Genomic DNA, 12,036 nt, shown 5'->3' on the forward strand with positions numbered 1-12,036 from the left:
TGAGCAGTTTAATAATTTAATACCAACTAGCCCAATCCCACACTTTGCTTCGGGAACGGAGACTTACTTGTGCAAAAGATAATTGTAGTTGACGAGCAGTTTAACTGCGTAGTGAACGGCTACAGCACGAAATGCAAACGGCTGTCGTACAGTGTAAAGTACTGCGGGCATGGAACATCTGCTCGGTGAAGTTGAAAAACTGAAGTTGAGTACTGACGACTCTTCTAGCGACAGAGTACGCGCGAATAACTGCTCTGTGCTCACATCACGGCCGATCTGTTAGAATTGTTTAAGGCACCGTATAAGGATGCGGCGTAGAAAGATTGGACACCGAAAATACAACTATCCGCTGAAGTAATTGCTCAGAGACGACATCTATTCCATGTAATCGCACACTGAGATTTCATTTACCGAGTTCTCGTAAAATTTTCCGATTTTGGGTCAGTATCCCTTTAACCGTCGCGAAAACGTGTCTTGTAAACATTGCAAAGCATTGGTGATGTTTTTCGAGAAAGTATTTTTTCAATAAATTGTAGAAACATGAGTACTGTTTTTCTAGAACGTTTTTGTATCTCGAGTAAGTACGTTTCTTTGTGCACTATAAAGGCTTTTACAAACGTGTTGGGTTGTTCTTGGTCTCGATAAGACGGCAGCGGCTAAAATTGTGGTGGTAGTTATAAAAATTACTCTGAAAACCCTCATTCGCATAGAAACTCCTATGCTTGGAAGTTAAGCGCAATGTAGACAGCTCAAATATTGTCACAGGGTCGTGACGTCGACGAAGGCAGCAGTCAGCAGGTCAGAGATTAAACTCTTTATTTGGCCGAACTTGTGGCCGGGAAACAAAGTCAAACTACAGCAATACACTGATAGCGGCGAACAGAGCGTCGACCGTCGATCAACTGACAAGCGGTCAAGCGCGTTGGCTTTTATATAGGCGCTATCGAACTTTCCAGCGATATCGCTGGTGGCGGCGTTATCTCTCCACAAAGCTGGAACATTCGCGTGCAGCGCGCAATCTTACCAAAATGATCTATTACAATCGCAAAGCTTCTCGAACACTGCTTCGTGGAAAGCGTCGAGCGTTGATAACCGTCCTTGCTGGTCAAACCCGAATACATAAAAATAAAACAAGAAGTGGGCGTGGCAATATGGACCGAACATCGATTCTTAGCCAATCAATGAACAACGCACGCGGGCCAATGCATACAGACGACCTTATGCATATCCACCTAAGTATCCACCTAACTAGTACAATAAGAAAGTTGCCGCGAGCAACTGCGCGGCGGACCGCAGCGTTATGCCGTGGCAGCAGACGACGCGCCGATAGTGGCGCAAGACGGAACTGCAGCGCCGCTAGTTCTCGCGACCGCCGTTCGGACCACCCTCCTCCGCTGGCGGAGATACGGAGCTCTGAAACTGAGTTTGTTCTAGTAACGTTGCACGAAACTATACAAGCTCAGTTTCGTACGTTCCGCGCGTGTGCCCGTAGTTGTGCGTGCACACGCGGGGCTCTAGGCAATGCAGATAAGGATCTCGTGGACATGCCCATTGCAAATGTTTGCCTTGCAGGGTGCCTGTTGATACAAGAATGTTTTCTAACGTCGTCTTTTCGCAAGAGGGCGAGGTGATATCAGCGACGAAGGAGCAAAGAGAATACTAATGCAATAGGTTATGCGAAAGAGGGTGCCGATGGAGGAATGTAGAGAGAACAGACTTTTCTGCAAGTTCGTTCGGTGCATTCAACGAGGCCACAGCGATGAAAACACAAGGACAAAGGAAGACGACAGGACGTGTGCGTCTAACACCTTATTTTTATTTCGGGAAACGAATGGTAGTACCTACAGCAAAGGGGCGGCCAGTAAAAATAAATAAAAGGTTCGAACAATGCAAACCAGCACCTCCCAGATAGGCGATTTCCTTTTGCGCTCAGAGTAATTGAAGGGGCGCTGACCCGGTTGCCACCGTATGGTATTACGCAGATAAGCTCGAGACGGTTCAAATTAATCTGGACTCCCCCTTGCACGACGTGTCGCATAATCGTATCGTGGGCTCGTTTATGGGGCATGGGCTAAGCGCTTATCAAGGAGCGCTATAATAACATGGAAATCATCATGAGAGGCACCAGAAAACAAAGATAACTGATACCTTAGTTTATGACAGCTGAAGGCGTGACCAAGATATGTTTCAAAGGGTACATCATGGCTACACGACTACAACAGTGAGCACAACAGATTCCGACAAAATTGAGCACGTTTTGGGCAGAAAATAACAAGAAAAACAGTCAACTACATCCAAAAGATGCGGCACGTGCGTGCAGATGCAGCCTGACACCATACGCACACACGAAATGTTATATAGGTGCCAAGATTTTCTAAACGCTTCGGCCGTACTGCGTGGGTCGGTATTTGTTTTCGAAGGCGGCCCACCGGGCTCTCCATCCAAGCCGTGGGCGAGTGGCTGTAATTGAGGCTTGATGCACACCGTTGCGCTCAGGGTCACGTACACAGGAAACGGGGATGAAGAAAATGAGCGTAGAAAAGCAAAACCAAAGACAATAAGAAAGTTATCGGAGCAAAGCAAAAGCCGCATCGCACGTTCTTCTCTAAAGGAGAATCTTTAAACATACTCCTAGTTCTGAGGTTCCTTTCTTAAATTACCCGATGAAACGTCAGACAGTCGCTGCAAGTGAAAACATGGTTACATAATTCTGTAGGCGTAGCAGCTACTGTTGTCGCAGATACATCAAAGCGTAGAATGGCCAGAAAATGCTTCGCAGGTTTGCACAAGTAGCAGCGTTTCCTGACTACGAATATGTCATGTGCCCACTGAAGCGGTATCAATGTGCAATAATCGTACTGATCATAGGTACGAGTCCTTTTTAAGTATTTGAGAAGGTGGAAAGCTCTTTCAAGACAAAATGAAAGCGCTCCCTCAAGCAGACATCATTGAGATCCAGCATATTCATGTTTCAGCGAACAGTTCTGTGAAGGAAAGAAAAGGTAGCTTCGCACTATATAGAGCCAAGCCTGAAGAAACGTTGCGGCTGGGTGGCCTTCTTTGTTTCTCTTTTCCTGATGCCTTTTCGGTGTTTGTTATGGTTTTTGCTATATTACTACTTTGTGTCTGTCGGTTTACTTTCCATGTCTGCCGTCATGCGCAATTGAATGAGCGGTGATCACGTGGGATATCTTGTTCTCGTTTTCCATGTTTGTGTTAATAAATTTTCAGTTGGAAGTCAGCGCTAGTCGGTTACTCGTTCTTATGCGTTTCACGCGCTGTTCACGTCACCATGGAATACCAACTAGCCCGGTCACACACCTTGCTTCAGACATAATTTGCCCGGCACGTTTTCGGTAGAAATGACATGGAACATCACGGAGCCGCACTGCTACCAACATCTACATCTAACATTGCGAGATAATATTTACCATTGCGCGCTCCTGTGAGGAATGTTTCGTTGACGAACCCTGCAGCGAGCGAGCGCCCGTTGAAGCGAAGCCTCCTGTGTCGGCAAAGTTGGCGATACAAATAAATTTGTGCCTGCCTACACTCAACTGTGTCCAGTGCCTGCGTGGTTTAGCGCACTCTTCTCTCGCACTGCCGAGCTTCTTACATTTGGACGCTTGCCAAAAGTGTGCAGCGAAGCATTGGTGTGCGCACAGGGGACATGGGGGGTGGCAAGGGGAGAGGGGCGATCGCCCCCCTTATACATCGTTTTTGCGCTGTGTTGTGATCGTAAGGGCCTCAGTAGGACGGGGTTGGGAAAAGGGGGGTGGGGGCGGGGCGCTGCGGTGGGACGTCACCCACAGCATGTTGCCTACACCCCCATGTTCTCTCATAAACGGTCCAGCTAAACTGGAGTGCAGAGATTATTTCGAATGCCTCGAGGCTTTTACGATCTTACCTCGCTTGACATCTTCATAATCACTGAGGACGCATGCAGGTCGCTTACGTGCGTTGGTGACAAAATGTCTTCTCATCTCCTCCTGCCCCGTAATGTGCAGCACCTGGGGCAACTTTGACGCCTTTGAACACGTTGTGTAGATCTTGAGGAGTCCCAGCAACCTCGTTGTCGTCGCTCCTTGAGGCGTTGGCGGCACGCCCTATACACAAAACCCTACACAAAAACCTAAGTCTTACGAGACGTGCGTACACGCCATAACCACGTACACACGCTCTCGTAGAGTGCCTCTGTGTGCGCCGTATCTCCCAACATTCAACCCTCTGTGTCATATAAACGCGGGGTGCAAGGCACGGTCCCTTCGTGACACGCCTTCCAAGTTCCTCACGCCGTACGCAGTGGCACGTCAGGCGCGGAAGCGCGTCAGATTTCCATAAGCGAGACGAAAGCCTTCGTTTTTGTTGATATGGAAGTTCGCGTGCGCCTCCCTGCATGCCTGCTCACTAGCTACTCGAATGAGACTCAGGTTCTCGGGGATGCTCTCTTGGCTGCCCGCAACGAAAGAAAGAAGGAGGCAATCCTTCGGGCCACTTAAAATTCCGAGCATGATTTGTTATGGCTACACGTGGTCGAGCTGCCTGCCTGACCAAAGAGCAACGCGAGAAAGACACTTTCATTTCACCAATCGCGAAGTCAAAAGCCTCCCTTTCCCATCATCACTATAATTACTGCCGTCATCATTATTACAACCGTAGCCACGTCACGAAGTAACGTTACTATACAGAAAGGAGAAAATCTTCACCGACCGTTGTAGAACTAGATGCCGTAATGCAGAAATATCGTGTAGTCTGAGAGGGCGATTTTTAGGGGCGAAGCTCCTTAAGGCGGCACCCGTTCGTCCCTCGTCGTGCTCGTAGTAGTGAGTAACAAGTCTTACCCTTTGACCTCCAAGGTGGTGCCGGTGGGAGATTTCTCCTGTGCGTTGTTGAACAATAAAAAATTCGCAGCGTGCGCGTTAACTAAAAGCCGAATTCTTCTGTCCCTGTAGAAGTGTAAGTGTTAGCTAAAAGCCGACTTCTTCTGTCTCTCATTCCCATTAGCAGCCATTGTTTACCTCCAAGGTAGTGCCTGGTGAGATTTCTCCTGTGCGTGATTAAACAATAAAAATTTTGTTCAAAACGCCGTTACTTGATGAAATAAACCAACGAAAGACGCCAGATGTTTTGTAAAAACAAAACGAAAGAACGCCAGATGTTTCTAAAGCAAAACGAAAAAGACGCCAGCTGCTTAACGAAAGACGCAAGGTGTTTTCTAAAGCAATGGTTTTCTAAACAATGAAAATTCACAGCGTACATGTAAAATTAAAGTGAGCTGCAAGTCGTCATAACTCATCGAACCTTTAGTATAAACGCGCCCGATCTCACGTCGGTGATGATGTACTGGGCAGAATTCACGGAAGATTCACGGTTTACCGATGAACCTCCGCAGCTTCGCCCACTCATCATCATTCACTCCGTGGATATGCTGTGATTTTTTGTTAATGCTAGCTCAGATTATGTGTTTTTAGGAGTGACTTAGTGACTCTTTAGCCCCGTGAGGAGTAGGAGACTAAGAACCCGCTTCCAGGATGACCTGTCCTTCTTTTGCTTCGTCAAACATTTTCTTCTTGTTGTTGACCCTTGTCATTAGTGGCGCGAACAACGAGTGACACTCTTGTTTCTCTTCCAAGCACTTCCGGTCGAGCAATTACTTCCGGTTTTCCGAATGTTCAGACAACGTGTGGTGAAAAACAATACAGCTAGAAAATCGACCTCTGTGGTTCAAGTTAAGAGTCACATTGGATACATATGATGTAGGATCATAAGTTTCTTAAGATAAATGCTCAGTAATTGTCAGTATAATGAATGCAAATTACCTGAATGATTTCATTGAAAAAGCATACGGTTTTCTTGTGAGCAGGTGGTATCGTTGCGGCAACTGGCGGAGCAGATCTCAATCGTGAGCTTCTTTCTACGTGGCTTCCGAGATCCGCGTAGGCAGTGCGACGAAATACAAGTTTAATCCAACCAATAGACGAGAAAACACGAACGCCGACGCTCGAGTGTCACTACCCGACGCTAAGTTGAGAGTTAAGGTCACCTCCAGTTTACTTATATATATTTTCTTCTGTAGTATACTGAAGTATTCTGAAGTATAGCTGCCGAACGGCAAATATTCCTCTCTTCCGTGATGCTCACATTGTTGCCACGCCAACGGGGAAAGAGACTTTCAGTAGAGTAACCATGCATTGTAGGATCGCTTAACGTGTCCACCGCGAGTGCCTGAATGTCGTGCGGCTGTGCTTAAACATGACAGAGGAACGTGTGGACACTCCACTGCCGTCCGGCACCCCCCCCCCCCCCTATCTTGTGGCACAGTGGAAAACAGATTACCTGTCGACGGCAAAGACCACCGAGGCAGCAACCGTCTCCGCAATCTCTGCAACGTGCTTCGTCCCCACTCTTATACGAGCCGTTTCTAGAAGATAGAAGATGGAGGCATGAATACAGACCGAGCAATTGACAAGATAGATGAGGGGATGCACCTTCATTCCAGCCACTGTGGCTCCTGCCGTAGTGGCCACAGCAGAGACAAATTGGGGCGACAGTGCAGAATACTCTAGGCCAGTCGGTGACCGTGGTGACCGTGGTGACGCCCTGGAGGTTCCCGCTATCTTTGAAAAGGAAGGCGCCTTTTACACTTCGCACCCTAAGATTATGCATGCGAATGGCATAATTCATGATAGCGGCGGACGTCTGGCCTAACTCCAGACGTGGGGTTGGGAAAGTTCGGCGATTTCGTTAATGCTCCGGCGGGATATTGAAAAGGGGCGGCCCTCTGAAACTCCCCTTATCTAAAAGGGGTACGACAGAGGCACCCTCCGCATGTTGAAGGCGCGTTTGCATTCATTAGTACCGATATTTAGATCAGGAACTTCCAAAAAGAGGCAGAGGAGAGGTAATCACGAAAGGCGCCGCTTGTCTCCGCTGCAAGGCACTAAAAGGATGAATGATCACCATACGACCAGCGCAAACCCGGTCCCTACACAGTGAAGTGGCGTGCTAGGTTACGCCTCTGACAGAACGGTCCCCTCGCGTGTACGCACACGGTTTGAAGGTGTACTGGCACGAAAATTTTCAGTTTTTTTTTTTGCGTGAAATGAAAGGTCAAGCCCTCAAGAGCCTGGAAAATATACTGGCAAGCGTGAGTGCGCCGTAAAAAATTAAACAGGCACATAAATGTTAGAGCAAAAAAAGAGAGAGCAAGCATCGACATGTACAGTATATTATACTTAGGGGTTGGAAAGGGAAGTGAAGGTAAGGAGGAAGGAAAGGAGGCGGTTAGAGGGTAACGCATAGCATAGTCTTGTATAGGGTGTGTTCAGATAAGAACGTTCGTGCATGTCCGCGGACCCCCTCTAATTTTGCCGAGAAAAATATATTTTGCTGTCCGAGTCCCAAGGGCCAGGAAACCAAGCTTAGTTTTGCGAAAAAAAGAATTTGCCTTAATTAAAAAAATTCAGAAGTGTCCCCTCAACAGAACCGGTTTTTGCGGATTGCGCGAAAATGGGATTTGGACGAAAATGGGATTTGGAAAGAGCTGTTGCAACAGTGAGTCTCAATACGTTTCTTGGCATACAATAAAAAACGTCCATTTACAAAACTTTGTTATCTTGAAGTTTTGTTTCGCATATTTCATGGCAAAAAATCGCAAATATGGCGCATTGCTCAATAATGATTTATTTTAGAATTTTTTTTGCTCCGCGTCTATATTACCCAAAATTTCCAAAGGTTCCCAAAGTGTCACCACACATCATTTTGACAATTGTGCTAAATACAATTGCCGAGAACGATGTCAAACGCAAACCAAAAATGCGTAAGTTGAGGCATGTCTCAAAAATTCAATATTTTGAAATTCAATTTCAAAAAAGGCCACTTTACATTTTCTTTAAGTTCCCCAGAATTAAAGCCGAGCGCATGCTCCAACGTAATCTGCAAAAAAAAAAAAAAACATGCATTATTTCTGTGAGGTAGCAGTTACAAAGCCACCAATGTGTCCAAATTGACGTTCACGCACAGCCGTGTAAATGAGCGAGCATGTAGCTATAGTTGCCATTGTCATACTTTTTAGGTTTTAAGCATGTTCTCTCGTGTTCACGAAACATCAAATCGACAGAAAAAAAATAGATAGTGAGAGAGGACGAGAAAGATAGAAAAATAAACAGAAACAAAGAGAGAGAAACAAGCAGAGCGACAGCGAAAGAAAGGGAAGAAAGAAAAATAAAGGAAGAAAGAAAAATAAAGGCAGAAAGAGCGGCGAAGATAGCGAAATAGATAGAAAACAAAAGAAATAAATACGAAAAAGTAGATACAAAAATGAGGTAGAAGAAACAGAAAGATAGAAAAAAATTACACTATTTCCCGCTAAAGGGGACCATGAGGCGATGCGAAGCCGGAGCACTTGCACGATCGCGTTCCGTTGGCGTTCGTTGGGCATGCTACCGACCTCGCGTCGTGGAACGCGAAGAGGAACGCTACGCGCGTCGTATCTTCCCTCTAGCCTGGCCGTTAATTCTCACAGGGCGAGCGGGGAACGCGGTCGACAGGCGTGCGAGATGGGGGCAGCGTAGGAGAGGAGTGAGAGGAGGAGGGGACGCGCATGCGCTGGTGCTGATCGCGGCGTTGCGCAGGAGAGAATTTCGGCATGTCTAGCCCGCGTTTCAGAGGAAGAGTGGAAAGGGGGAGGGGAGAGGGGAAGAGGACAGAAGGAATGGTGAGGGGAGTGGAGAGGAGGTGTGTGGAGAGGGTGTGCGCATGCGCAGAGAGGGAGAGGACAAGAGGAATGGTGAGGGGAGTGGAGAGGAGGTGTATGGAGAGGGTATGCGCATGCGCAGAGGGGAAGAGGGCAAGAGGAATGGTGAGGGGAGTGGAGAGGAGGTGTGTGGAGAGGGTATGCGCATGCGCAGTAAGGGTGGTCACGCCGCACACCACCACCACCACCGGATTGAACTCCGCCATCAGATACTTCGCATCTAAAAAAAGAAGTGTAACATGGAAGGCCACCCGGCTGCGCTCTTCCTTCAGGCTTACCGCAACTAGTGTGAGGCTGCCATGATTTTTTTTTGTTTGAAGCCATTACCTTGAGCCGTTTCTTAAGCAATGCTCTTTTCCATTCTAAAGGTCATACGCTTTTTATAGTTAACTGTGATTATTATGCCACTTTACGTACCAGTGCTTCGAATTTTACGACATAAAGAATAGTTATTTGACAAGCACTTTGAGCTATAACGGCGGTCTGTCACGATGACGTTCGAAGTAGAGCTGAATGATAAATGGCTCCATTGGCGGTCACGTCCAACCGGCCGTTTGCCCGTCGGGGCGTGTGAGCGAAAAGTCGACGTTGTATGGGATAACTTAGGGCTCTCCCAAAGTAGAGTACGCAGTACTGCGCAGTACTCTGAATCACTCACCATTGTTTCTAAACGCCATGTGCTTGCCGTATGATTAACTTGCTACAAGCAGTGAGTGTCGGGAATGGCTCAAGACGGTGTGATAGTAGACTACATGAAATCTTTTTGAAGTTTTTTTTTGTCTCTTCAGTATCCATAGGGAGAGGCAGACGCAAGGGTAAAAGCCGCATGCAGCGGCTTGAGAAAAATTCCAGTGCGCCCCACATGGGTGTGTGCCGCGAACACAGATTAGCTTTGACAAGTGTACAGAATTCTAATAACTTTACATCACATTTTGATTTTGAAAATGCACTATAGAAAAATACAAACAAAAGGGATCAGCAAGAAATATACGTAAAAAACTAGGAAGAACGTGCATGTGTTTGCTAACATTTTATAATTTAACAACGACAACACAATGTAATGAGAATAATAAACATAGCAAAACATCATTCAAATAGTTGCACAAAAAGAACTATCCTAAAGGGTAAAGCCCTGTCCTAGTAGCGAAAACATTGTGGAGGAGCGAAGCATGTAGGGAAAGGTGTCTCAGCTCCTCTAACATGAAACCTGTGGAGGGGCGAAGTATGCAGTGTGCGCCGGTGTTTGCCAAAGCAAAATAACTGCTAATGGGCAATGAGAGACAGAAGAAAGATTAGACACATAGACCCGCAGTCCGCTTTTAGTTAATGTGCACGCTGCGAATCTTAATTGTTCAACTACGCAGAACAGAAATCTCCCACCTGCACTGCATTGCAGGTCGACATCCAGTGCCTATATATACAAGGTGACCTGTGAACGGTTCTGTAGCGGGAGCAGTCTGATTTATCAATGAAGAAACTCACTAGCAGATGCTGCCTGCGTCGGCGCTGTCTCGCACGGGCTAGGGCGTGTTCTCGTTCCTTGCAAGCTGGTCTCTCAGCGTTCGTCACAGAAAGTGCGTTTCCATAGTCAGTTCGCTCTCTCTCGCCACAGGGCGAGCGCTGAAGTGTGGCGCCCTCTCTTGTGCTCAAGCAAAGGGACCGTCCCGACAGCAGACGACGATGCACGATGAATGCCGACACGCTGAGACGCTAAGGTGCTTCGCCCCTAAAAGAAGAAGCTTTAAAGTGCCAATTTTTACATACGCGTGTTTGTACTGGTTGTGGTATTGTTCCCAGCGAAGCAATTATCGGAAAAAGTTCGTGTAGATGCACACTCGAGTCAGGTTTCCGCATGCAACAGTTTCTTTAGCCCGAATGCACAAAGGACGCGAGACAGGCATTGAAGGAAGACTGGGTCCACGCAGAAAGTGTCCTGGAGACGGCATCCACAATCTCCGCCTTATTGAGCCTGGCATATATAGGACGTCCGAAAATGACGTTTCCCCTTCACCACTGTCTTCAGAGGAGAAATTTCTATATACTAAATTACTAAGTTTAGCTCCGCAGCAGAATTTTTCTCAGGAACGAAATTTTGGACCGACGCAGACGGTCTGTTTGAAGAGGCTGAAGCAGTTTCAAGACGGAGAAAGCATCTTTTGACAAAAAGCTCATGAACAAGGCGTTATTCAAAGCAACGCGTTATTCAAAGTTCTGCTTCCTGGATAGTTTTCTGGATTGTGCTTCCTGGATTCTTTGTGCTGACCAGGATGACCCCCAGCCCTTCCATTCATATCCTGAGATCCTGCAACAGATTCGGCTGAGTAGACGCACTGTACCCCCGCCTGATCCCAAATTAGATTACGCAACGCAGGTCGCATATGGTGACGATTACAAGCATGGTCCTTTCCGAATCTATATATATTATCTAAATTAGATCCAACGGCGTACGATCCGCAATGTATATTCAGTCCCCAGAGGGCCGCATTATACCACATGGTCGGAATGCGCTAACAGAAACCAAAAATATCGGCGATTCATACTCCGATCATAGTCAAATGGGTGGCGATTCCGTCTAGCTCGGTGCCAGAATACCAAATATTGGGGCCCAATTAAGCATCGCCTTTAAGAGTTGAACGCGATAGCGATATCCGCACGCACGCACCCCCCCCCCCCCACACACACACACGCACGCACGACATGCCTATAAAAAAGGTAAAGGTTTCCGCCCTCTGCAACAGTACTTTTATACGCCGCACACCCGTCTCTCTTGGAGGCAGCGGGAAAACCGCGTCGCATCATCGCAACGCTTCCAAGAGATGGTGCGACCACACCGGTCGCCCGTCACTCTCGGAGGCGGTGGCAACATGAGTAGAACGCGATAGCTTGATCGGGTCGTGTTCGTATCGCCTTCCTAATCGTTACCCTGCCTTCGCTTCTCTGTGGAGTCCTAAACCGTGCCACAAGGAAAGCCAAAGTGCGGGTGCCCTCCGGCTCCTATCTTCATATGCATCTACCTCGAACTTTCGCTCAAGGACAATGCTGATTTTTCGCTCACAACCGATGACGCTGCCGCCGACACCGACACCGGAATTTCTGCGAAACGAGCTCTTTAACGCTATCGCGTGAAAACGTGAAAAACCTCTGGTTGACCGAGCCCGGCCGGTGGCAAAGGTCAGTGGTCTTCAGAACGAGGAGGTCGGGCAACAAGAACGACTTTTAATTTTTAAAGCGAGCTGTCTTATTCTACCCTAGCTGCGCCGTGATCATCGTCCTAGTCGTCG

This window comes from Rhipicephalus sanguineus, chromosome 11 (assembly GCF_013339695.2).
Source record: "Rhipicephalus sanguineus isolate Rsan-2018 chromosome 11, BIME_Rsan_1.4, whole genome shotgun sequence".
In the NCBI taxonomy this organism is placed as follows: domain Eukaryota; kingdom Metazoa; phylum Arthropoda; class Arachnida; order Ixodida; family Ixodidae; genus Rhipicephalus; species Rhipicephalus sanguineus.